This window comes from Cyrtonyx montezumae, unplaced genomic scaffold (genome assembly GCF_038088225.1).
Source record: "Cyrtonyx montezumae isolate F1298 unplaced genomic scaffold, pur_monq_1.0 scaffold_3, whole genome shotgun sequence".
Lineage (NCBI taxonomy): Eukaryota > Metazoa > Chordata > Aves > Galliformes > Odontophoridae > Cyrtonyx > Cyrtonyx montezumae.
This window is the reverse complement of record NW_027072034.1, coordinates 122,962,353-122,988,187: the sequence shown is the minus strand read 5'-3', so window position 1 is coordinate 122,988,187 and position 25,835 is coordinate 122,962,353. Positions and strand designations below refer to the sequence as shown.

Sequence of the window (25,835 nt, the reverse complement as noted above, 5' to 3'; positions counted from 1 at the left end):
TAGATATCGTTTGTGAAGTATAGATTGTACTCCAAAGGGATATTAGAAGATGTATGCAGGCATATCAAAACGCGTTTCTGTTAAAATTTCCTATGGTTTTCACTAGGAAAAGTCTTCTGCAAATGTGACTGAAATGAAAAGGGAGTCTTGAAAGATACTAGCAGTATGACAGATGCTATTTGTGGCTCTGGAAATATAGTTGTCACTGCAGGGGATCTCCTGCACTGAAGACCCACAGGAGTCCATAACCAAGGGTGAATGAATTAATCTTCCAACACATCTCATAAAAAATAGCTTGTGTTTAATAGGAAGTAATAGAAACACAGTTGAATTTCTGTGATATTTCCTTTACCTTTCTCTGCAATTACAAATCTTTGGTTTCCTTTATTTCTCTCTGAATATTTTAGCATTTGCAGCTCATTGCAAAGAGTGCTGCTTTTTAGTCCCTGTGACTATTATTAGATCATGTTGATTGGCTTTTACTCATTTGTTCCAGATCTGCATTATAGTTTCTGTATGTTTTAGAAACTCTGCCAGTGAACTTCACAGGGGCAGGCAGCCCGGCTGTTCTCGCTTAATGGCACTCTACAATTACTCACACTTTTCCTTAAGTTTGCTTCTCTAATCTAGAATTTGAAGTATATTCTTGTTTGGTTATTTCCAATTAATATTCCAGTAAACGTCTAACTTCTCTTTCCTTTACACTTTCTGTCTTTTTAGTAGAAGGAAATAGTTAATCTTCTGAATGGCTCAGTAATAATAGGACACAGCTTGACACAGACAGCTTAGAGAAACAGGGAAGGATTGAGACAGTGTGCCACAGAGCAGGTGTGACTCTGTGTGTTAATTTCTCTAAGGCACTTGCAGCTACCTCTATTCAAATGAAAGATATACGCAGGGACCTGAACCAAAACCTTGGCTCTGAACCCTGGGAGAAGTTTGAGATTAGAGCTTTTAATTTAAACTTCTCACTGAACAGATCTGAATTTCAGATCCCTCAGTTTGGGAGGACGTGGATAGCAGGGAGAGGTAAAATTTGTGTTGGGTCCCTTCAATAAGTATTTGCATACAGTAGTCCAGAGCAGGTCTTTTATAGCCTGTACCACTTCATTTTATACAGCTGGCAAGGAACACCAGGCCTGCTACAACTATTTCCAAATGTCTTACAAATCCTAGGAAACAAGTGAGTTTATCCCAGAGCTATGTTCTACATCAGCATCTGAATTATTAAAAACCCTTTCAAAAAAAAAAAAAAAAAGGGATCTCTTAGCATCATCCTGCTAACTTCACACTGTTTTATAGCTCCTCAACTCCTTATGGGTCTCTAGGGCATAACAAAGTAGGCACTTGGAAGAGCGAATCCATATAGTTTTAGAAAGTTTAAAAGTTAATATTGTACTACAGTCTGCTTCAGACTCATGGCCCATACAGCCCACAACAGAAACATGTGTTGCCTAACAAGTATTATCAGTAGACTGACATGCAAATAAGTAGTTTCTGGGACATTCTGGGTGCTGAAGGAACCATACAGAGAGCCATATTCACTTGCTATCAAAAAGAAGGGAAAATTAGACCTTTAAATCAAATATGTTCCAAATATTTTATTACTTGGGTCATTAAAGATGTTTGCTGAGTTAATTTAGAGTGTGTTGCTGGATGAAATCACAATTTGACTTTTGTAAAGTGCAGAGTAAGGGTCAATGTGATGTACTTCGACCATTTCAGATAATGGCAATTTTGTTCTCCTCTGAAAAAACTGATGTAAAATTGAAAATATGTTTACCTATCTTGATAACCGTTCATTTGCCTCCCTTTTTTAACCACATCGAACAAATTGGTCATCTTTGCATTTAAGTGCCTTCACAGTTTGATCTTTCCTGCTCTTTCATATCGCCGCTGCCCTTATTGCAACCTTTATTGCACATCAGTCCCAATTTTCTCCCTTTTCTCATGCAACCTTTATTCAAGGAAACTGTTAATAGTAAAAATCTGTAGAGACAGTATGCTGTGTTCCTTCAGATCCTGCCTTAAAATTCATCTCTGCTGTGTTGTTGTAAACTGACAAAGACTCAGCAGCTGGTGTGCTGTGATCGCTGCTTATGATGGTAATTGTTTGCATGAAGCAGTGGGAGGGAAGAATCAAACACCCCTCTGCTGCCCATCCCCCTGCCCTTTGGAAGCCACGGAGGGCTGTGACTGTCCTTGGAGGTACACATTGCTTCTTCTTTACCTCCTCAGCTTCATGGGGTAATCCAGCTGATGTCTAATACAGAATGAGAAATTAGTTTTGAACACAGGATTGCTGGTATGGTGAATGTGAAAGCCTGTCACCTTTTCTGAACTGAGGAGAGCCACAGGTGTTCAAATGCAAATCAGGTGCCCAGAATTTGTATGAGGTTTCAAGAGGGATTTGTCCCCAGAACCTGTGGATTTTCCCTTGTATGCTTCTGTTGTATTGTGTAAGAGTAGCAAGTTTGTTTTTTAAGGAAATGGAGCCATATGGATTTTCTTCTTTTCTGGGTTCTTTCACAAAAAGCTAAGGCTTCAAATATTGGAGTTAACCAAAGCTTAATATAAAAAATGGCAAAATTCTTTGTGATGTGAAACCAAAGTAATTTATTTTATGTAGATGACAAATGCATTTATTTGTTTTTCTTACAGAAACATAGAATCCTGAGTAAACAAAGAGAAGAAAGCTGAGCAAACAGTCTGCATTGTGAACAGTAAGTGAACTGACTACATACTCTGAAGTTGATTGTTATCTGCACTTCCATTTTCATGTTTTTCCTATTCACAGTTCTTTTAGCAAGTGTTAAAAATGACTGCAGTGAGCATCTCTGCCTTTTATCCAACTCAGTTTCATGTCACAGGAGTAGGTTTTTATTAATCCTATAATCATCTTAGGTAAGAGGCCCAGATAATCCATGCACTGTCTTCATCGCTGCCCATACTGAAAATATTGCAATTGCTTTTTTTCTCCTCGGTAGAAATGAATTGTAATACTAGAAGCTACCAAGATAAAGTAGAATGACACAAACATTTGCTCACAACTGAAATTTTGCAGAGGAGTATTTAGGTTTTGGATTAGCATAATAGTCAGATCCTGTTGGGTGGATACATGAGCAAGAGAGTTTTATGGCTTTGTTATCCACTTAATCACTGATTAATTGTGTTGAATTGCACTGGTCAGAGCTGTACTGTTCATTGCCCAGTATGAGCAATCGCCTGCAAGCAATTGTCTGCATGGGCTGTGAAGAGAATGAACCACGAAAATGAGCCATGTTTGTGTTGAGGAGGATGATATTGACGTTGTAGTTTGAAAAACATCTTAGGTTCAGGCGAAGTATCAGTTGGGATGCAGCAGAGAACAGACACTGCTTTTACTGCCCTGGGAAAAGCAGTAGGGTGTATGGTTGAACTACATTACCAGTTAATGAAAGGCAGTAATATCCTTCAAGAACCAAAGCTGGTGAATGTGTTTTTGGGCATTTCTATTAAGAGTTCACACATAACAGTTCTTCTGTGTTATGTGCTAATAGACACTACCCCTTTGTTGAAGAAGGTAGTGGACAGTATGTAATATGCAGTGAATATGTGCTATTCAGCACTATTCTACTTACAGGGTATGTGACTGACAGTAAAGCTGATGGTATTTCTCTGAGCAACCAAGCTCAATGGCAAGTTTCAGTGTTACGTTTCATCAGATATCATGAAAGGAAATGTGTGACATTTCACTGAAGCTGAGGGCAATATAGTTTTGTTTTTTTTAAATTGATGCTGTGTATGTATAGTTATTTATACACTGTACCAAACTGTGCTATCAGGAGGCATTTAATAGGCTTATAATGAAACGTACATATTTTCCAGAAGATCATTAGGAAAAAAAATAAGCCTCAGTAAAGCTTCAAAACTTTATCTATTCCTTTTAAGTTTCCATTGCTGCTTCTCAGTCAGACTTTCCTTCTATTCTCTCTGCTTTCTCCCTTCACATCTTGTGGTTTATATTTCACGCATGCATCATAGCTCTCTTCACCCTATAGCTTTCTACTTTTATACCTACACAACTAACCTGCTCCAACTTCATAGTGTTTTCTCACATCTCCCACGCGGGGCCATTGCAGAACTGCCTTGCAGAATGTTTCTGCTTTGCAGAATGCAGATCTTTGGAAAATTTTGAGCTTGCTATTTCTAGTATGAAACAGACAGTCTACACACCCAAAGCATTACTGCTGTTACTGGATAACATTACACTTAATAATGCCTTGTACTATATCTGAGGATTTTGTGAAAGAGTGCAATAGATCGCAATATATGTCATCTCTAACAACTTTTACTAGTAGGAAGTTATCTTGGAAGTTTGGAGAGTTGTTATTTGACACATGGGATACCTTCAAACAAAGCAGCTGTGCTATTAACCAGGGTCTGAAGTTTCGGCAGCAGATTACTGATAGTAATGAGTATTAATAGTAGCAATTCCAAGCAATTCATATATCATTTGACTTCTACAAATATAAAAAATCCTGAGGTCACTTTAGAGCTGTTTGTAGAAAACAAATGTCATTATTGCAAACACTCAGATATTTTCTCTTCACTATTATTCCTCTGTCAAGTGGCCGGAATTCACAGGCAGATGTTTCAGAATAGCATGGATTTATTTGTGTACAATGAAAAAAAAAAATTAATCAACCGTTATTGGTACTCCATCACATACAAATTCTCTCTCTTCTGCTGACAGAATAGGTTGATGGAACCTTTTCATAGTGTCCATCAGTTAATTTTATCAGTCATGGCATTATGATTATAAACCTCAAATGACCTAACAATGACTATATAATTACAGAAATGAAAATGTACAGTGGTTATTTAACATTTGTAATGTGTAATTTATTTAATACTCTCTTTGGAATATACATGGGAAATTAGAATAATAAAACAGAAATAAAATGGCATTTAACTTTCATCCATCATCAGTGAGAAGCAATTTTACCAGCTCGAATCAGGCTATACTTTCACCGTGTTTGTGTGTGCTACCTTTGGGCCTGCTTCAAACCATCCTGGTGAACTGTATGTTATTCATACACTAAGCTATGAATCATTCTTCTGACACTGGGATCAATAAATTGTCCTTGTTTTTAAATGTTTTTCTCAACCGTTTTCCCGAATTAAAAGCTAAATTACAAAATATCCAGTGCCAAAGGCAAAAATACTGTATTGCAGGTATAGAAAGAAGATAAAATTATTTACATTCTTATTAAGAAAAAGATACTTGGTAGGTTTTAATAGTCATCTTTATTTTAAATGCAGGAGTCTTTGTCATTTGGCTTTGAATACTGCAAAAGATCAGTCAGGCTCTTGTGGAGGAAGGAACAAATCTTCCTGTAGGTTTTCCAAAAAAGTAGTTAGCAGCAATCAAACTTCATCTGTCATATATTTTAGTTTGTTATAATTTGATGTGTTTGGTGGCTGTTGGTTAATGGCAACTTTCTCATTCTTCTTCTGTAATAAAGACAGTTCAAGTAAAGTGACATGAATTAGACTGCAGAGATGAATAGCTAACACAAGTGGAATGGCCCAGCCATGCTCTGCTGCCATTAGCCTAGAGGTTAGACTTGCTGAGAATGACTGCACAGGCAGTGTGACCCAGTACTTGGAGAGGAGCTAAGCTCATGTTCCACTTATCATTAGCTTACCAGCTTGCAGTGTTGCCATTGTTTATCCTAAAAGCTATTTCAAAAACATGCTGAATTTGATATTGTGCCAATTCTCCATATTATATCCAGAGGTATGTAATGTACCAGAGACGAGGAAGCTAAATGAAGGGTTCCTTGGTTTTGGAAGGGTCTGTTTTGTAAAAGTTGAATTTATGAGCCTTCAAAAGGAAATGAGGCTATGGTTTCTGAATGTTCTCTGCTAATCACAATAATCTTCCCTTACACTGCAATTTCAATCTTTCATTGCAGTGCAGTAATCTAGAAGCAGCATGGAAGTACCCTCATTCCCTGTGCTCCCAGGTTTTCTCATTGCCCATTAAAAATCATGTGCATATACTGCAGGCTTTGATAAAAGACTTCATTTGAGTATTCACACTACCTGAATTCTTTAGTGAGGTCTTCCCCTAAATTAGTTCCAGTTCTATATTAATTTATTTTTTTCCGCAGTGGAAGTATGAAGTTCTGGCAAAGTATATAGTAACATTTGCATGCTGTAAGGATTTTTTTATTTTATTTTGTCTTTGTTTTGGTTATCATATTTAAAATATTCAGAGTGGTATATTCTCTGTGACTCTTTGACTTAAAATTTTGTGCCTCAAAATCTGATTTTTCCTTTTTTTTACTGATTGTGTGTTAGAGCTACAGCTTTGCATTTTTTAATTTGAGATCTCTGACACGGATTTAGATTCTGTAGTGCTTTGAGATATGTTAGTTATGCAACCTAATTTTGCAAAATGGCTCTGTGCATGTGCTTCCCTGGGGCTTCAGTTTAGTTGTCATCTATCATTTTAGCACTGTGAGTGATTACTCTCTACTATCTAATTTATCTTCTGCAGCTTCTCAGTTTTTTCTTCAATTGGTAAACACATACCTTTCTAGAAACATTTTCAAATGATATGTTTTCCAAGTGCTTCAGAAGTCATCTAATCTTATTTTTTTCAGTTAGGATTTTAACCATTTAAATAAATTATTGGTGGATATTTTGTCTGTTACTTGGAAGTTCTGTCTTTCAAATCTGTGATTCATGATCCATTTTTCAATTTTAGTGTATTAATTTATTCTGAAACATGCATATCTGCTAACTGCTTCTATGTCTATCAAAAAATAGAAAAATAAATGAGTACCTTTTTAAGTCTAGGAGCCAAAAACATTAGCTGATGCTACTGCAGTAGGCTTTAGCTGCCTTTGCACGTTAAGTTTCAAATGCAAAATCTTTGACTTAGTTAACTTGTTGGGATTTCACAAGGCAGCTTCAGTCATAGGGTTAGTGGTTATAAGTGGTTTCTTGTGTGCTGTGTTCTTGTACTATTTTTAGACATCACATGGAATATCAACTTGGCTATTATTTTTTAAAATAATCACAATCTTTCAGAGTCACATTCAGCTTTTCATTTAAAGGAGGTTTATTTTGCATTAAGTCATAGTGTTTATGCATATGCTGGCCACTTTAAACAGTTACTGTGGCAACTCCCAGCAATCTAGATAATGAACAGCTTCTGTGGTCCACATAACAAAGAATTTTTACCTTTTTCTCTTTGTCTTACAATTTTTATCATACCTCTCTTATCTATATTTTGGGATGGGGAGATTTTTTATTGGTTTTGTTTACTTTTTAGTTAACAGTTGTACTTAGCATATGAGATTAAAATCTCTTCATAAGAAGATTTATACTACGTCATCACAGTGCAGATTTTGCTGACATTGACTACTGTTGTAGCTCTATCTTAAAGTACAGTCAAGCATTGGTATGTCCCATGTTGCATGCTTTTGGGGGCCATTTTGGAATTCTTTGTGAAAGACAGCTTTAACCAACACTTAACTTCTGTTTGTAATCTTACTATATTTGCACAGTTCTCTTTTAAAGACTACCAGTTCATGATAGGTGAATTCTAGCCCCATTTTGCAGACCAGTAGAGACAGCCAGTCTTCTCCAAGTATGAATTTTTTCTTCAGTGATGGCTTTGTTTATTTCTTTTGACGTTTCACACTGTAAATCTTATTTTGAAGACATAGCTATCATAAACATCACATTTTGATAGCTTTCTTATGTGAATGAAAGTCATTAAAGTAAGTCTATCCAGTAATAAAAAGATGCATTTGACCTGTATGCAGTGATATCTTTAAGCATCTAGTATACTGACAGCATTGACTTGACTGAATACATACCAGATTAAAAATATACTTTAATATATTAAACTTACATATTTATCTTGATTACTGAAGTGTGCAAAAATGTGCTTCAAATTTTTTTTCTTGCGGTAAATACTAGAAAAATTCAAAATGAAGAATTGGGAAATGTGATTCCTTGGTTCTGTCATGGGAAATTAATATAGCATGGGTTTTTTTTCAGGTATTTTTATTACCTAAAATCAGCAAGAATTTTGGAATGCTCTAGAATATATTGACTATAATATAGTGGAACTGCAGTGTGCATCTGCTGCTATACTTTCAACTTTGTACTAAGCTAAAGAAGTTTCGAGTTTTCCTGGAAGAGGAGCCTCTCCACAAGGTCTTTTCCACCAAATTTGGTCAATATATTCACTACTTGAGACTCTTCTAGCTCTGCTAATTGATGTAACAACAGTGATTTGAGCTGAAGCAAAGCAATAGGACTAACAATGGACTCAAGTTGCACCAGAGGAGATTCAGGTTGGATGTCAGGAAATACTTCTTGAGAGAGTGTTCAGGCACTGGAATGGGCTGCCCAGGGAGGTGCTGGAGTCACTGACCCTGCAGGTGTTCAAGAAATGTTTAAATGTTGCATTGAGGGACACAGTTTAGTGGAAAATATTGGTGATAGGTGGACAGTTGGACTGGATGATATTAGAGGTGTTTTCCAACCTTGGTCATTCCGTGATTCTGTTTTTTAACACGGTGGTTGTAATAGCCATGTTTCTAGTCTCAACTGGAAACATGCTTAAGTTAAGTCATAAAAGCCATTAAGATTGTTTTTTAAGTGAGCCATATATTTGGGAATTTTTCTCATCACTACCTGATTCCCGTGACTGTGCTTCAGTCCCTCCAAAATCTAAAGATTTGAAGTGTATTTTTCATTAAAAGGTGAGATTTTCATGCAGTCACAGGGATTCAGGAGTGGGAGCTTCCACGGGTTATCTTCCAAACATGTATTGCAGTCTGGCAGTTCTAAATGCATGATAGCCTGGAGGTCTCTGCCAGTACTGTACAGCAGTATACTTTGATCTTTCCTATAATCGGTCTCCCAATACCTTTTCATTTCTAAGAGAAATAGGGCCCAGGCTGTGCTTAGAACGTAAGCTGATTTTACTCATCCTTACAATTTGTGATGTCAAGTGAAAACATTTGTTTTAAGAAGGATAAGAAAAAAAAAGGAGGAAGATGTCATTTAGAGTGTACAACCTTAACAATCTTTAATGGGATTTTGCTCTTCGAAGTGTGTCTCAGTGCTTGAATCATTAAATGAAATGCTTAACACCAACAGAGTTTATTTAAAGATCTAATTTTACTTCAGGGAAAATAATTTTAGGGACTTTAAACTGCATTAAACTATTAGTTATTTAACCACTAGCTATTTAACTGTTAATAGTTTATCCTGCAGATAACAATGATTCCTTTTGGAGAGTTATGGTCTATTGGGCAAATGTGCATTGAGGGAAGTTTTAAAATGAGGATTACATCTAAACTTTATAATTATGCACAAAGACATTTCTTAAGGAGAATACAAGCAGTGGCTGTTTATACGTAAAACAATTTGCTCTTCAGAAAAATCTAAATGCTTGCAGTATGCAGCTATTGCAGCTATTCTTATAACAAGAAATGGTTATGTATCAGCCTGTATCATTGCTAATTTTGTATTTGCTCTAAATCTTGCCTATTTGCAGCCTCAGTGCTTGGAGCTATGGACTGTTGGTGTAGACTCTCCAGTTGCACTCTGGGACCAGTCCACACCTTGGTCTTTAAAAACTTAGTTTCATATCTATTTATTCATAGTAGTAAACACAGAAAGAATGTAAAACCTCAGCCCCTTCTACAGGTAGGTTTTTTAAAAAAGGTAGTATAACATACATGATGCCGTCAGTAGTTCACATATTTTAAAGATTGTTTTCATCAGAAGAAATAATTGTCCTTCATATTAATAATCTCCTGAATAGGATCACTATATTGAATTACAACTAGAGTTCCACATACGCTAATTGCCTCTGAAGTAGAATCAGTGACTTCAAGCATGTAGAAAGCTGTGCAATTCTATCCAGCCCCACCATGGATCTTACACAATGGCTTTCACAGCTTTCTGGCATTCAGGGAGAGTGTGAAATCTTACTTTCTCATTCGTAAGTGGGCTGTACTTTGTGGCTGATACACCAAGATTTTATTGATGTGATTGCTGGAAGTTTGATTTTCCTTCATTCGTTTATCCTGTTTAACGTTTTAATAGCATTTTTTCAAAAAAAAAAAAAAAAAGAAAAAAGATTTAGTTAACCAACTTTCAGTTAATATAGGGATCCTTTCCTCATGACATCTTCTTCACAGCTTGAGATGTGCTTACATGGACAGGAAAAAAACCAAACAAAAACACAGGTATTTGTGGCATGGAAGAAATCCAAATGTTTAATACTGAAATTTTCCAAGGATATATTGGCAGACATTAACAACTTGCTTAGGCCTCCCCTAGTCCATTCAAACTGAATGTGGTGGCACATAATTGTCAAGGGGGTTGCAATTCACTCTGTAGTGACACTGATAGTATTTATAACGGATTACTAATGGCATGAAAAGAGTGTGCCAATATCATTCCAGTATTGCAAAGACCTTGCAGAGCTACAGTAACATTTACTTATTGCCATTTCTGATTCTGAGGCTGTTCTGAATATTGGTTTGTCCAGTAGAGCAAACTTCTTAAAAGATGCCATTGTATTATTTTTAATGTATGCTAAAAGAAGCTGAGATTGTATCTGTTGCTAAATGTGACTCAGAAATAAAAATACTGATTTGCTTGGTATTTTCTCATGTTGAAAAAGCCTGTGTACATCTGCGAACAAATCATGCAAACATCAGAGTTCATTGCTGGAGTTTTTTTTTGTTTTTTTTTGTTTTTTTTACAAGTATAAACTCTTCCTGCTTCCCCTACTCATTCTTCTGGGAAATGCAGCAGACTTTACAGATGTAGCCTGAATAATAAGATGGGGATAGGGAAGAGGAAATCTCCGGTATTAATTACCCTCATCTTCTGTTACATGCTACTGTACCATCTAGCTCTACATTGTTTCTGATGCTTCTTTTGCCTTCCATTTTTATTTATAATCCCTGGTTTTTCCCTTCACTACTCTCTTCCTTGCAATCTGCTTAAATCTTTGTTCCCCTTCTAGACCCACCTTGACCTACAGTCCTCTGGAAAAGGTCTCTCATTTCCCACTGCTGCCCCACTTATCTTCTTTAAGTTTTCATTGTCCCTTATCTTTTTCTTAACAATGCTTTCTGAAACATGATAACAGGGATAAAATAGGGCTTCTTTCTCCTCAGATCTGCTGGAGTCCTGTGAGGAGGCTGTGCCTGACCTCGCAAAGAGGTACTTGGGCTGGGACAGTGCCCATTCCCATCATCAGCCATGTATCTTGGCAGAGAGAGAGCAGCTGTTTTTACATGTATATTTCATCCTCCCAATGCCCAGGTGTCTTTGTTGGTGCTATAGAACAGTGAGCAAACCTGACTTTTGTATCTGCTCCAAGTGTTTCTTTCTTTGACATCAACTTGAAGTTCCGTAGACATTCTTTTACCCCAGTTAGAAATCGGTCTTTGTAGCTTTGTTCCTGGAGCTGCTTCCTGTGTAAGATGTCAGGAGGCTGCAGCTTATTTTGCTAAGAGGTGATCTGTGAATATGTTATCTCGTTGCCTTTTTGTTGGTAGTTAAACACTTTACTTTCCCTCATCTGCATGCTGCACGCTAGTTTTGATCTGTCTAAAGAGCTGCTGGTTTTTGCTGATTAAAGATTTTAGTAAGAGCAAGACTGCAAGAAAAAGTTTGCTTCTTCCTTTTCTTTTAGCTTAGTCTCTCTCCCTCTTTTGCTTGTCATCTCTCTCTCTCTTTTTTTCTGTTTTCTGGAATATTATGTCCTTAGTTGTCAAATAGCTTCCCTTTCAGATGAAGCTTCTGTGCTGATTCAAAAGAAATCAACCAGAAGCCCCAGAAAAGGTTTCTTTTTCAAAAGGAAAACAAATGTTATGAGTTTAAAATGAGTAGAAGTATATTACTAAAAATATAGTATTAGGCTTGTGAAAAAGGGGTCTCTAAGGTTTAGCATAAAAAAAACGAGAAATGTTTTGATAAGATTATGAAACCTTAAGGGTTTATTTGAATGATTTGCTTGTTTCTACCAACTAAATAAATAATACTCCATTTCATTAATCTTAGGTGTTTTTTCATTTATTATGATATATTCAATCACGGCTACAGCATCTCTTCAACATTAGCTTCCCAGAAGTAGCAACATCGAAGTGTGACTATCAGTCAACTGAGTGGTACAGATACAGCACTGAAAATGCATGTGGATGATTAGGCAAGTCACTGTCTCTTCCAGAAACAGCACGTCTGCTTCTGTGCAGTACCAATAGGAGGTTTTAAATGTAGATATACATATATAGAGAGACTTCAATAAAAACTGTTGAACGAGCTGTTTACTGACCAATAAACCACTTTTGTGAGGTAATATGTTGATAAACAAAGGCAAAAAAGAGAGATTGTAAGTTAAAGAATGTCATGAGTTACTTGGTACAAGGAAGGCAGTTCATACTCTTGAGAGCTGTGTGACAGCTGTGAATCATAGCTGGTTAAAGACATTATAGCTACTAGGAGACATTAAAGCGTTCTCTGTTGACTCTTCATGAAGTTGATTAAGATCTGAGTAAAGGCATTTCTGTTGCATTCAGCACGTCGTGAGTGGCTTTCAGGTGAACCAATGTGCAGCTTATCTGTCCCTGTTCAGCCTTGCATATTTCTAGACATATATTCTGGTTATCAAAGTGTTGCTTCATCAACTTATTAGGGGTACAATGTAAGTGCTGTCACAACTTTTGCAGCAGAAGATGCCTATGAAAATTATGACGGGGTAATTGGACGATTTATTTAAAAACTTGAAACTCATAGATTTAAAATGAACTGAGCTGTGTCAGATGATTATATACTACAGTGCAACCTGCCTTATGGGAGTCATCTCAATTTAGATTTAGAAATCATTTTCAAGAGATTAAGGTTATGTATTTAAGCTTTTTTTTTTTTTTAAGTGAAATTGAAATACAATTAGTACTTCTCACAGAATTAAGCAGAAGGAGCAAGTGAACCCCAGGCTCCAGTCAGTAATCACAATTTTAGTTGTTTAAGGGAACAAAACGTGACCAGAACCAAGAGAAAATCCAAAAATGTGAGAACAGAAAATATCTGAATGCTTGTTGATAATAGCATTTACCACCTCTCATGTTGCTGTCTACTTAAGTCCAGTTTTCATGGTTGATCTTAGAATGGTGCCAGTAGAAACAATTTGCTCATTTGTTTTTCAGGGACTAGAAATTTTCTAGGCCACTTATAGTTAGGAAATATGGCACACCAAGCTGGACAGAAAAGAAAGAATTAGGGACTTGAAATGATAATGCAGAGGAAGAAGGATGAAATATCACAGCTTTGTACATTAAAAAAAAAATCTCCATAGTAACTGCATTTATTTAAGCATTTATTTAATCCTTAAAATGTGTATTGTTACCTCTTCTGTGAGTGAAATTAGTTGGTCATCTAACATTTGATGAAACTTGTACCCTCAATTTCTCTCAAAGAGCCTAAGAGGTTGAAATTAAAGAAATAAGGATGAGCAGATGTATCTGGAAACTAACTCTGAGAAAGTGATGAATAAATGTATGCAAGTTCATGATGTTCTTTGGTAAGTTAAGAGGTAATAGTATTATATGTAAGAAAGGAGAGAGCTTGTGAGTTATGTTTTGAAGGCTTCGTGTATAGTGAAAAGGATCACTATGTTGGTTAGCTGTAAACAAAAGCAGTGACAAAGCGAGAAGAATGCACTTGAAGGTTTTGTCAAAATAAGAGTAAAATCACTAAGCTCCTTTACATACTCTGATGAAAAATTGCTGGTTGTCGTTTTTCCCTTATGGTTACCTTGACCTGTATATTTTCTGTAGAAAGTCTGTCACTTATACCCAAATAAAAGTAGCCATTCTGAATGCTTTACATTTTTCTTTTAGAGTGTGCCTGGTAAAAAAAAAATAAAGCAAGTATTTGGTGGTAACAAATGGTGACTGATCTGTAAGCAGTATTTGTTGTTGCAGTAATGTAGAATGCCATCTCATATATTTGCAGTGTTTTTTCATACTTGGCTTATACTGATGCTTGTTCACAGATTAAGTGGTTTCATATATGTCTGGTTTATGTGGTTACTGTACATTGTTAATAAGCAATAATAATTCAGTTGGGTTTGGGAGAGCTGATCACAGAACCTGCACATCGCTCTTTTTCAGAACTGTTATGGAAAGCATGCTGGATTAATATATATGTGGTTTTTTTTTTGGTCTGGCATAAAATACAAAAATTCCTTCAAAACAAAACAAAACCGAAAGTGAGTGAGATTTGTTGCTATGCTTTTGGGTGGATTTTGTATGTCATTATTGCTCGATATCTTATTTGCCTTGTGATAGTATCATAAAGAAAAGTTAAACTGGCTTGTATCCTGTTTAGACTGAGGTACCTTTCTTGATTATGTATGCTTGGTACCTTATTTGTTCTTATGAAGAGGGTACTCCTCAGATTAGCATTTCTAGAAGACAATCCATGAAATCAGCCACATTCCTGTACAGAAAAGCCAAGTTCCTAAAATAGTTCTTGTGTGGAGGAGTCTGGCAGAATTCATGGCAAGGACATGATCCCACACTGGACTTCCTGCTGACACAATTCTTAATATACAGAAATGTCAATTTGAGGAATGCTTGCTGATATGGAGAAGTTTTGTTGCTAGATACTCCAATTCTGTTCCCTTTTGGCTTTTTATGACAATTTCATTTAATTTTCCAAGAGAAGGCAGTTCCTCTTGTATGAGGAAGTATAAAGCACGTTTTCACTGAAGTTAATAGTTATTGCAAGGTAAGGTGTGACTTCTGGGTAGATGGAGCTGCCTGCTTGCTAAAAAAGATGATGGCTATTCTAGTGTCTCTTTTTCCCTTCAGTTGTAGTTTTTCTTCTCAGTTGTTTCGGTATTTTTTCTTTTTATTCTTTCTTGTCTTTTATTATTATTATCATTTATTTATTTTTATTTATACTTGCTCTTACTTTATTCTTGATGTTATGTATCTTAGTTTGTGTTCTATACAAGCTATAATGGTTTATTCTGTGTTAGTTAATTCAATTTGGATGCACAGATGGTTGGTAGATAATTTTTAGTATCCATATTGCCTACCCTTGTAAACCTTGAAACTCTAGATCATGCAAATAGCTTCAGGAATTTTTAACAATGACTGTATATGCCAGGACACTCTATACTTTAAGGAAATTGGCTTTCTGTTTCTCAGTCATCGCTAGAAGATGGGCAGCTGCCTAAGTTGTCACATACCTGGCAGGAAGTCAGGTAATGTCTTGCAGTCTACATGTGTTTGCTCCTGCACGCTCCTGGCACTTACACATTTGTCTTCATGCCTAGTTATGGAAACATACACAGTGCTTTCTCTGGTGCTCGCAGTGAATAGTGTGTTATCAAGACAGGCAATCACTTCACCCCTGGGTTGCAATAATGCTGCTTTTTAAACTGAACTAAGCTTCCTTGAGGAGAGCCCATTTAGATGGCTCTTCCCCAGAGTCTGAACCAAAGATCCAGGTCAGATTCAAAGCACTGTGTGATGTCGTTGAAATATAATGACTAAAATGCCACCTGTTTGTCCCCGTAGGGCTGTTATGACACACAGGTAACTTTTTTAGCTTTTTAATTAAAGATACATATCACAGATAAGCTAGAAGAAGGAGTTCTATTAATTGACTTCCTGTAGTTCATCATTCTGTCACTTGCAGGCTATTAGTAAATATTTGGTTTCGTCAAACCTGATTTAAAATTATAGGAGAAGACATCAGTTCATTTCCATGGTTTTCTGTTTGTTTGCTTATTTGTTTATTTTTTAACAGTGATATCTAATTTCCAGGTCATATTACATGTTAAAAAAATATTGAAGGAATACAGGAACATGGTACAGTTCACACATATACATGTATAAATTTTATCCCAAGATGTTATCCTAGCTACTTACTACGAGAGTCAAAAATACCTTTCCATAGAAAAGAGTCAAGTTTATAGAATTACAGAATTTCTCCAAACATCACTTGAAAAGGTGGCTTTTTATTTTTAAAATTTATGAGTATGTTTTTAAAATGCTGTTTACTGTAGGGCATGTTCATGGTCTCTTGAAATTTCAGAATATAATAGGGAGTGAATAATGGACTTTATTAGAAGTAGGAACAACAGGTGAAAGCCCTATATCAAAAGTCACTGTATATTGCAGTTGTTTTATGGGCTGTGTATAATTATTTCAGTTTCAGTGGAGGGGTAGAATGCAGCTGTTAAAAAGATCAGTTCTTATAGCCTTCACTGTTATTTTCCATTCCATAGTAAAAGTTAAATTCATTCTTTATACCTAAATTAATATTTTATGTTGAGGCCTGGGGAAGAAAGAAAGAGCTTCGGAAGGGAAGAGATGAAGTGTATATGTATAATTGAAAGCTTTGCTAAAAAGGACGTTTTGGTTAAGCTGGTTCCCATGGTTACTTGCAAATAATTATGCAATTTTAGAAACACAAAACTTTTTTTGCAGTCTTACTTCCAGGCAGTTAAGTGTCTACCTGTTAATTACCATTAGCCATGTAAGAAGTAAATTAGCAGCCTTGATAGTCAAAATTCATCTTAGCCTACATATTTTACACCTGTGTACTGCATCTTTATTGGCTTCACTAAGATTAGATTCCCAAGTTAGGCAATTCTGTCTGGCTAGAGTAATCATTTCAGTTCACTCTCATGGCTTATTTTTACTTCCCCAAGTTTTATCGTAAGCTCTGAATGCCTTTAGAGAAACAGTGTTTTCTAAAACAGCATCTATTATACATTTAAGACTTTTAGTCTTTTCTCTCAGGGCCTTTTTTTATTATGTATCTAATTTTATTAAAATCATTCAGATCATGGAGACTGCAGTGACGAGAATAGAGCTTGCATGAAAGCTGGTCATAAGAGGCTACTGTTCTTTTTTGTTTCATTAATGACAAATATAAGTTTGTCTTGTTAATAGTAGTAGTAATATGATTATTATATTTGTAATACCTTATTAACGTGATGAGAAAAATAAAAAGATTAAATTCAACTGCTCCAATTTTTCTAAATGAAAGAAAACTCTGTCATTGCTTTGTTTGTTTAGCTGCCCTATGTCGACTTGGAACTACACAGCAAACATCGTTGCAGAATTAGGGGATTGCAACAAATGGCTTAAAGCTTAGGCTGATCACAGTTCTGACCTTTTTTCCAAGAACATTTGGACAGTTCTGCTTTGTGATTCATAAGTAGTATCTCAGCAATAAAAATTGTACGAGGAGTTGGTTTTAGGTGATTTTTTTCTATTTGGATATATGTGAATTTTTCCATGTTTTATGATTAGTCAGAAATATGAATAAGAAGGTACTTCATTTCATTATCAGCTCTACTGGCCTTTAGGAAATACTACTTCTCCAAAAGAGTGGTCAGGTACTGGAATGTCCTACCCAAGGAGGTGGTGGAGGCACCAACCCTGGAGGTGTTCAAGGAACATTTAGATGTTGTATTGAGGGACGTGGTTTAGAGACAGCTATTGGTGTCAGTTGGACTGGATGATTGTGTAGGTCTTTTCCAACCTTGGTGATTCCATGATTCTGTTCTATGATTCTATGTGTCCTTGTCTCTTTTTCATTAAGGGATGCAAGTACTGGGACAATAAATCACTATTGTGATTAATACCTGTTATAAAATATTCTGTGTAACTACTTTATGTAATTTTATTTTTGAAGTGTAGGAGTCATTTTATATTTAGAATGGCTATCCTTTTCCAGCAGAACACAGATACAGTTGTTTTTAGCATAGTAGTTTGAGTCTTCTATGTTTGCATTCAAAATCTAAGTACCAAACATTCGTATTAACAGCGGCTGTGGTAGTGATTTTGGGATGATGGTAAGTAAAGCTATGAGGATGAGAAAATACTTCTTGGTCACAATATTTTCCTCATTTTGTCTAGAAAGCTATGTTGTTCAACATTTGTATTTTACTCACTGAGAAAAATAATTGCAACTTTAGTATGGGGATTGTGGATTTAAATGCTCTGAATGACTTTTATTATCTGTACACTCTTAGAAGGTTCTGTGAAGGAAGACCAATTGAATCCAGGGATTTTCTAAGTATACAGTGGGTTTATTAATAAAAGTATGTTAAGGAATAAAAAAGGTAGTAAACTCTGCTAGAATGTGAATTCTCAGTGACAATTCTGGGAGTTGAGAAAGCAATACCTTGTCAGAATCCTGGGTAGCTGTGGCATTGGAACTTAAGATGGCATGGGCAAAGATTCAGAATTTTCCAACTGGGCCTTCAACGATCAGTGGAACAAGAGAAGCTGGTATGAGCTGATGACTCTAGCACAGGAAGAAGAGAAACTCTTTCTCAGATAGAGTACAAATGCAAAATTATTGTTTCAATTTATGATCGTTATCTTGTAGCTCTTAATGTACGTGTTGTGTCATGTTTTAAACTGAATTACTATACAAAATATACAAAACAAGTGGTCTGAAAATTACAATTGTTTTTTTAGGCAAATCTCTGACATTTTCTCAATATAATATTTAAATAATTTGATTTTTATATTCAAATCTTTATTTTAGGGAAGTTTTATTCAAGGTCAGTGTAGTTTCACAAACCTTGAGATTTTATTTTTTTTTTTATCTCTCCAATGAAACCGTTGCCTGACTAAAATGTGCAAGAAGAGATTCTCAGAAAGATAGTCTACTTTTCAGAACTGCTACTTTATGAAAGCACAACAACTAGAAAGAAATATATATTTGAAACTGCCTTTCAAACAAAATGAAAGTTCTTTATCACCAGTAGATCGTTTATCAGTCTGGAAAGCTCCATTTTGAATCACTGGAAAAACAGATGTAAAACATGTCTGGATTTTAGTCATATTAATGAACTTGAAAGGGAATTCATGTCTATTTTTCAAGTTGGGGATAACTAGAATGGCCACACAGTTATGTAGAGTCAGTTCCGGAGGGTAATGTGTCATCCTTTTACTGTCAAAAATCATCAGTCTTATTATAATATTTTTGTTGTTGAAAGTGGCTAGATACTTAATAAGCATTTCATTCAAACAGCTGGATAAGGCAGCTTTCTCTAAAATAAATAAATAATTTTCACTTCCCTTATTCTGTATGTATTTTTCTACATGGTGCTACTCTTCTTCTCACAAATTTTCCATTGAGGAATATTTTATTCCATTTTAAGTAATCACTTTATGGTCTCCTTTTTTTTTTTTTTTTTAATTTTTTCCCTTTACTTCAGTGCTCAGTATTTTCTTCTTTTTTCTCCTCTCTTACAGTTTCTTATTGCCAAGTCACATTCCAGATAAAAATGTGAACATGGACACCTAGCTGTGCAGCCTGCTGTAGGGAGCCTGCTTTGGCAGTGGGTTTGAACTCGATGATCTCTAGAGGTCTCTTCCAATCCCTACAATTCTGTGCTTCTGTGATAGTGGTTACCTGTTTAGCCCCCTACAAATGTTGTGCAGGACTTGCTGAAAAAGAGTTTGAGTTTTCTGAACATAAGAATTATTTTGTAGACTTGACAATGCTGGCTTAGAAAAATCTTGTTGTCTGTTAGACTGGAAAAACCAAAGTCAGTTTGGGTAAATGAAGTTGCAGGATAAACTACCCTGGACAACAGAATCTAAATACTCCATAGCCCTCTGCATATCACTACTAGTCAAACCTGAGGCTGAGAAGAAAAACAGCTTGCCACATCAGCTCCCTTGAAAATGCTACAGAACATTTAAAGCAGGGGCTTTGTTCAACTTACTTGGTTGCTCTGTGGTAAATTCTTTTTTGTCCAGGTTATACAGTAGTAGTTCACCAAGGGGAAATCATGGTGGTAGGCTTCTGTGATGTAATAGCTGGCTTGGTGGATGAAATAAGAGCAGTGAATGTTGTATGCGTTGATTTCAGCAAGACTTTTGACTCTGTCTCCCATAACATCCTCATAGGTAAGCTTGGAAAGTGTGGGATAAATGATTGGACATTCAGGTGAATTGAGAACTGGCTGACTGACAGCGCTGAGGGTTCTGATCAGTGACACAGAGTCCAATTGGAAGGCTCTAGCTAGTGAGCTCCTCAGGGGTTGGTATTGGGTCTGGTCTTGTTTAACATCTTCATAAGTGACCTGGATGAAGGGATAGAGTGCACCCTCCCTAAGAGTCCAGACAGTACAAGGGTGCTAGGAAGAGTGGCTGACACACTAGGAGGCTGTGCTGACATTCAGAAGACCTGGACAGGCTGAGGAATTGGACAGAGAGGAACCTTATGAAGGTTCAGCAATGGCAAGTGTAGAGTTCTACACCTGGGGGGGAATAACTGCATCACTATAGATTTGGTCCTGACCTGCTGGAAAGCTGCTCTGCAGAGGAGCTGGGTGTCCTGGTGGACAACAGGTCATCCATGAGCCTGCAGTGGACAAAAAGGACAATGGTATCCTGGGGTACATTAAAAAGTGTGTGGCTAGTAGGTAGAGGGAGATGATCCTCCCCCTCTACTCTGCCCTGGTGAGGCCATGTCCAGAGTGCTGTGTTTAGTCCTGGGCTCCTCAGTTCAAGAAAGACAGGGAACTACTGGAAAGAGTCCAGTGGAGCTCCACAAAGATGGTGAGGGTCCAGAAGCATCTCCCATATGAGGAAAGGTTGAGAGACCTAGCTCTGTTCAGTCTGGAGATGACTGAGAGGGGATCTTATCAAAGCTTATAAATAGACAAAGGGAGGATGTCAAGTAGATGGGGCCAAGCTATTTTTGGTGGTGCTCAGTCATAGAACAAGGGGCAATGGGCACAAACAATTGTACTCTGACACGTTGAACGTTTAAAATGAACTGATGGTTTACAAATCAATGGGTTTATTGGCTTGAAAAAGCTAGCCTTATTTATATGTCTGAATAAATGAAATAATCCGATGCAATGAGTGCTTCAGGTGAGAAAACACATGGAAGAGTCTCCAAAAAATATATGAGTTCAGCACTGTCTAAAAATAATGCACGTGAATTCTGTGCTGTCGTAACTTATTTCATTGTGAATTAGTGTTATTCTTCTTATATGAATAACAACAAAGTAGAATGGATGGTTAGTGAATATATAATGAGAGTGAACACCCAGAGCAGGTAAGAAGCTCAGTTTTAGTAGAATGTTCTTTGTTTTGCAGTATTTTTAAATATTAATCTGTATTCTCCAGCACCATTAGAAATAGGAGAGCCTGAATCTTACATGTCACAACAGAAGTAATGTTCTATAAATGATTCAAACTATGATCCTCATCATAAATACTGTTTTTATCATAGTATAATTTTGTATTATTCAATATTATGTATCCAACAAGTATTCTTTATGAAAAGTGCAACAGTCTTCCCAAGATAGGAAACAAAACACTTTTTCAGTTCTATAGAAAATCAATGTTCAGAATGTTGTACTTAGAAAGATAGTAAATTTGGGCTTTGTCATTATGATGATAAGCCAAATTGAATTTTTGTCCCACTGAGATATACTAGATTGTAGCAGAAGTGTATGTTGGGGGGTAAAATGTACATCTATTATTTTTATTTATGAAAATTTCTATATACCTATTAAATTATGCATCTATCTTAAGTTTGTGTATTTTAATATGTATAGGTTCCTGTCCAGGAGGATGTGACATGAATGGTTTCTCTTGTTTTGACATTAAAACAGCAAATTAATAAGCTATAGCTGTGTAATGATGAAAATACTGAAAGAAGTGTTAATATTTAATGGCTGCAAACTGAAGTCTGGAATGGAAATAATTTGTCACTAAAAACCCTGCACCAAATTTTTCATGTATTTTTCAGACAATTAATTGAATATCTTCACAGTACAGTATTGTTGTAAATGCATGCGATGTGTAGACTAAAATCAGTGAAATTTTTAAATCTGAAATTTGAAAACTGAAGATTGATGGTAGTAAGCAAGTCTTTCCACTAGCTTCAGTATATGTGATTTTAGTTGTACGATTGTATCCCAAACTAAGGCAGAGCATTCTAGAATATAAGCAAAATGGAGAACACTCAGGAGAAGAGCAGATGCTCAGAGTTGTTTTTTTTTTTTATTTCTCATTGTTCAGGAGGATATTTACATTCAAATCATTTCCTGAAGATGAAGTCATTTTTTTTCTGTGTTACTTAACTTTATTGTCTGGTGATAGTAATAATATGATTCTCAGATAGTAAGAAACTTGCCGCATGCATGTGAAAAGAGGACAAGGTTTGGGTTCCATTTTATAAATGGGTCAGCAAGGCACATCATGCACAAGTGTGTCCATTCATTGTGTTTGTCCAGTGAGCACAAGATCTTTAACATCTTTATTCATGTAGAATACTGTGATTTTTTGTTGTTGTGTATAATACATTAAAAACCTCACTTGGAGATATTTAAAAGTAGGAGGAGAGACACACAGTTAGTGGGTTTCACAGCTATTTGAGGAGAGCAGAAGAGTACTGAGAAGTTGAATTCCAAGGCAGATACTTGTAGGAGAGTGCTTCTATATGGCATTGAACTTTGTTCCTATTTCACCAATTCACTGATCTTTTTCTCTGAAATTCTTTGATCTGTAATAGTTCTTCTGCCTACAATAGTCTTCCCCACGCTCTTCATAATCATTTGCCACATTCTCATGTGCTCTTTAGGGTCTGTATGCCCATCCAGTATTCTGACCCAGAGCCTTCCTGCCTTCTGTCGCTTCTCTTCTTTGATTCACCTTTCCATCGTGTGTAGTTGGTCTGACTGGCCACCAGTTTCCATCCCTCCTCCCTTGTTCTTGCCTAGTGTTGATGCCAGGACATATAAAAATATATACAACGTCCAGCCATCCCCCTTGGAGACAGTTCTGTCCTTATCTAAACCTCTCATTCTGATTGAAAACCAATGAAGTCTGTCTTGATTTTTCATACCTCCTACTTGCCTGTATGACCTCAAATAGGAAAGGCTGTTCTTTTATTCTAGGGTCCTGTATTATAATTTCAAGTTTTCTCCTGCACAGTATAAGTCCTTGGTCCTTCCAGTTCTTAGCTGGAACAAGGTGATGGCAGATGGAAATTTGGTGATAGGAATGTAGCTGCTGATCTCTCATCTGTACAGCAAATAGAGGAACTGAGAATAATTTAGGCACTTCACAAAAATCAACACGTGCCAAGGTGAACCTTCTGCCAGAGTGGAAACAGGTGGGAAAGCAAAACTTCATGAAAGATTTGTAAGATTCTTGTCTCCAAAATGTCTTTCTTCCAAAGTAGTATATTTTTAATCCACTTGAGGAAGATACACAGTGTGGATATTTCAATGGCAAACAGGCTTGGCAGAGTAAACAGTCACGTAACCAAAAGCACTGACAGTTCTTAAGAATAGGCCTGAGATTGCTGCCTATCAGAGCTTTTAAAATAGTTTCTTCTGCATCTCTCTGTATGACAAAATTCATAAGCTGTGGATTGGAGATAAATATCTTTCACAGTATAATTCTAAATTTACATCTTTATTAAATTCAGTATATAAATCATACTCATTAAGCAGTAGGGCAAAGCAAGAAAAAAATCAATTATAGGATTTAATAGAGCATTGTGTTGAGATTTAAATGACTGCCATGAAAGCATAAAGAATCTGTTTGACTTTCATTAAGTGACAGTTTACTTCTATTGAAGAAGTTAAGCCTATTTTCAAAAACTCATTTAATATTGTGCCATCTTCCTTTCTCAAGAAATCTGGTTAGTACTTGTTTACAGCAAACTGTTTTGCTGTTTTGATTGTCAGAACCTTGGAAAATATCAAGGTCAAATATAGAATTGCAAATTAATGCAAAAATGCATTTAATTTACTGATACATGATCTGTTCAAATGTTCCTATTTTTACACTTATAATTTTTTAATTGTAAAAGAGAGGAGTGAATTTAATGAGATGAAACTGATGGCTTAGTGTTATTAGTTGGAGCTAGAACATTTTGCTTGAGTGATATGCGGTTTTTCTCATAGAACTCTGCCAATATAATTTAGTCCAAAACTGAAAATAAAATTACAAACCTAACTTGGCTTAACATAACACAACTTTCACTGTACATCATAGCAGTATGTGGGAAAGAAACAGAACAAGCAAATATTAAGTTATTTAAGTTGTCAGAACACTGTCTAGTAGGCACTGTGATAAGGCTAAAGATAGATTTTTTTTAAATAGTAGATATCAGCTCTAAAAACTTTCTCTATCCTAAACAAAGATCTTTTGTCTCTTTATTTTCTGAATCTCTTGAGATTTCATCATTTTGTAGAAGTGTGTTGTAGAAGATCTTGTGTTGGCTTCTTACACACACTGAGTTTGTTTTTAGGCATTTTTCTGTTAAGAATATTGTTTATATGGAGGCAAAAGTGTTTGAGTCCATGTTCATTAGGTTTTCTTCCTTGTATATTTGAAGATGTAAGTTAATTAAAATATATAATTAATTACTTGGTGACTCTAGAAGATTGTATTATATTGTTTTCTATAGAGTCTACAAGTTGTGAATCTACATGATACCAAGCTAATTGCATTTATAAACTTTCAAAAATCAAACCACAATATTAATTACAAAGTAACTTAAAATATGTTATCCCACAGTGGCAATTGTATTGAAAGATTAGAGAGTATAATGCCAAAAGTGTTGTGTAAGAAAATCTAAATAAACATGAACTTGTGATTGATATGGCAAAAATTCAATTTGGAGTTTACTAACTTAAATCCTTACATCAGTACAAAAGCTGAATGTAGAAAAGGGGGAAGTGACAAAATTGTTGATTAGAGTATTACAGACCAGTGGGAGGTTGGAAGTTAGGAGAATCAACATCAGGCACTGAACTAAGCTGACAACATTCTGCTCCAGCTCTCTAATGTACTCCTATTATTAGGGAGAAAAGTAAAAAAGCAAATAGAAAAAAAAAAAAAAACCGACTTGCTGTGATCTCTTATCAAACTAATTGTCATAAGTGAAAACCTGCTTTAGCCAGAGGGTTGGACTCAGTGATCAATCTGGAGGTCCCTTCCAACTACTACGATTCCACGATTCTGTGAAAACCTGCAACTCATGTTCAGCAATTAGGTCATCTTATGGACTCTAACTATGGAAGATGAACATCTCCACATATTTCTAAAAATCCTAAGAGCTACTTCGTGCAGCGCTTTTGTCTTAACCTCATATTTTCATTTAAACTCTCCATGCTGTTTGCTGTATGTACCAGTGAAATTGGGAGAGAGAACTGTTTGAGAGTGTCTTCATAGTGACTGAAAGTACAGACTGTCCCCAGCTGGCAGACAGAATGAGGCTGGGTTGTCAATCAGGATGCAGTTTTAAGTTAGAAACAAAATAATTTCAGACAAAACAGAGAACTTTGGCACAGGTCAGATGTCTTCCAAGTTCCCTTCCAAACAGCACTGATTTCCCGGCCCATCTTGTGGCCTCATCCCTTTCCTCCTCCCTGCTATTCCCTTCTCCCACAAAGCTGTACATGCCATTTCATGAGGGGAAGCTGAACAGAAATAATCCTTAAACAATTTGGTGCCAAATTCCTTATCAACCAGTGCTTCACTGTATCTTACTTAACCTTAAACAATTTGGCACCAAATCAGTCAGTTTGTGCTGCGCTATAGCTGGATGAGTTTTATCAGACCTGTCTCCAGAAATACTCTGAACTTATAATCCCTATCATTGACCAGTGTAGTCAGCAAAACAATTAATGTAGGTGGTTTTTTTTTGTTTTGTTTTTTTTAATTGTTAACTTAGTATGTTTAAGATATTTAGACACTGGGGGAAGAATCACAGAAACAGAA

At 36.1% G+C, this 25,835-nt stretch overlaps 1 protein-coding gene across 2 annotated transcripts in view; it reads left to right on the top strand.

Moving 5' to 3' along the window:
- SYT1 (synaptotagmin 1) overlaps nt 1-25,835 on the top strand; it is a 340,150-nt gene that overhangs the window by 116,510 nt on the left and 197,805 nt on the right. For both annotated transcript variants that reach the window (XM_065743252.1, XM_065743251.1), the window contains exon 3: nt 2,662-2,723. The gene's annotated coding sequence lies outside the window, so the exon portion shown is untranslated. The remainder of the gene's footprint in view (nt 1-2,661; nt 2,724-25,835) is intronic.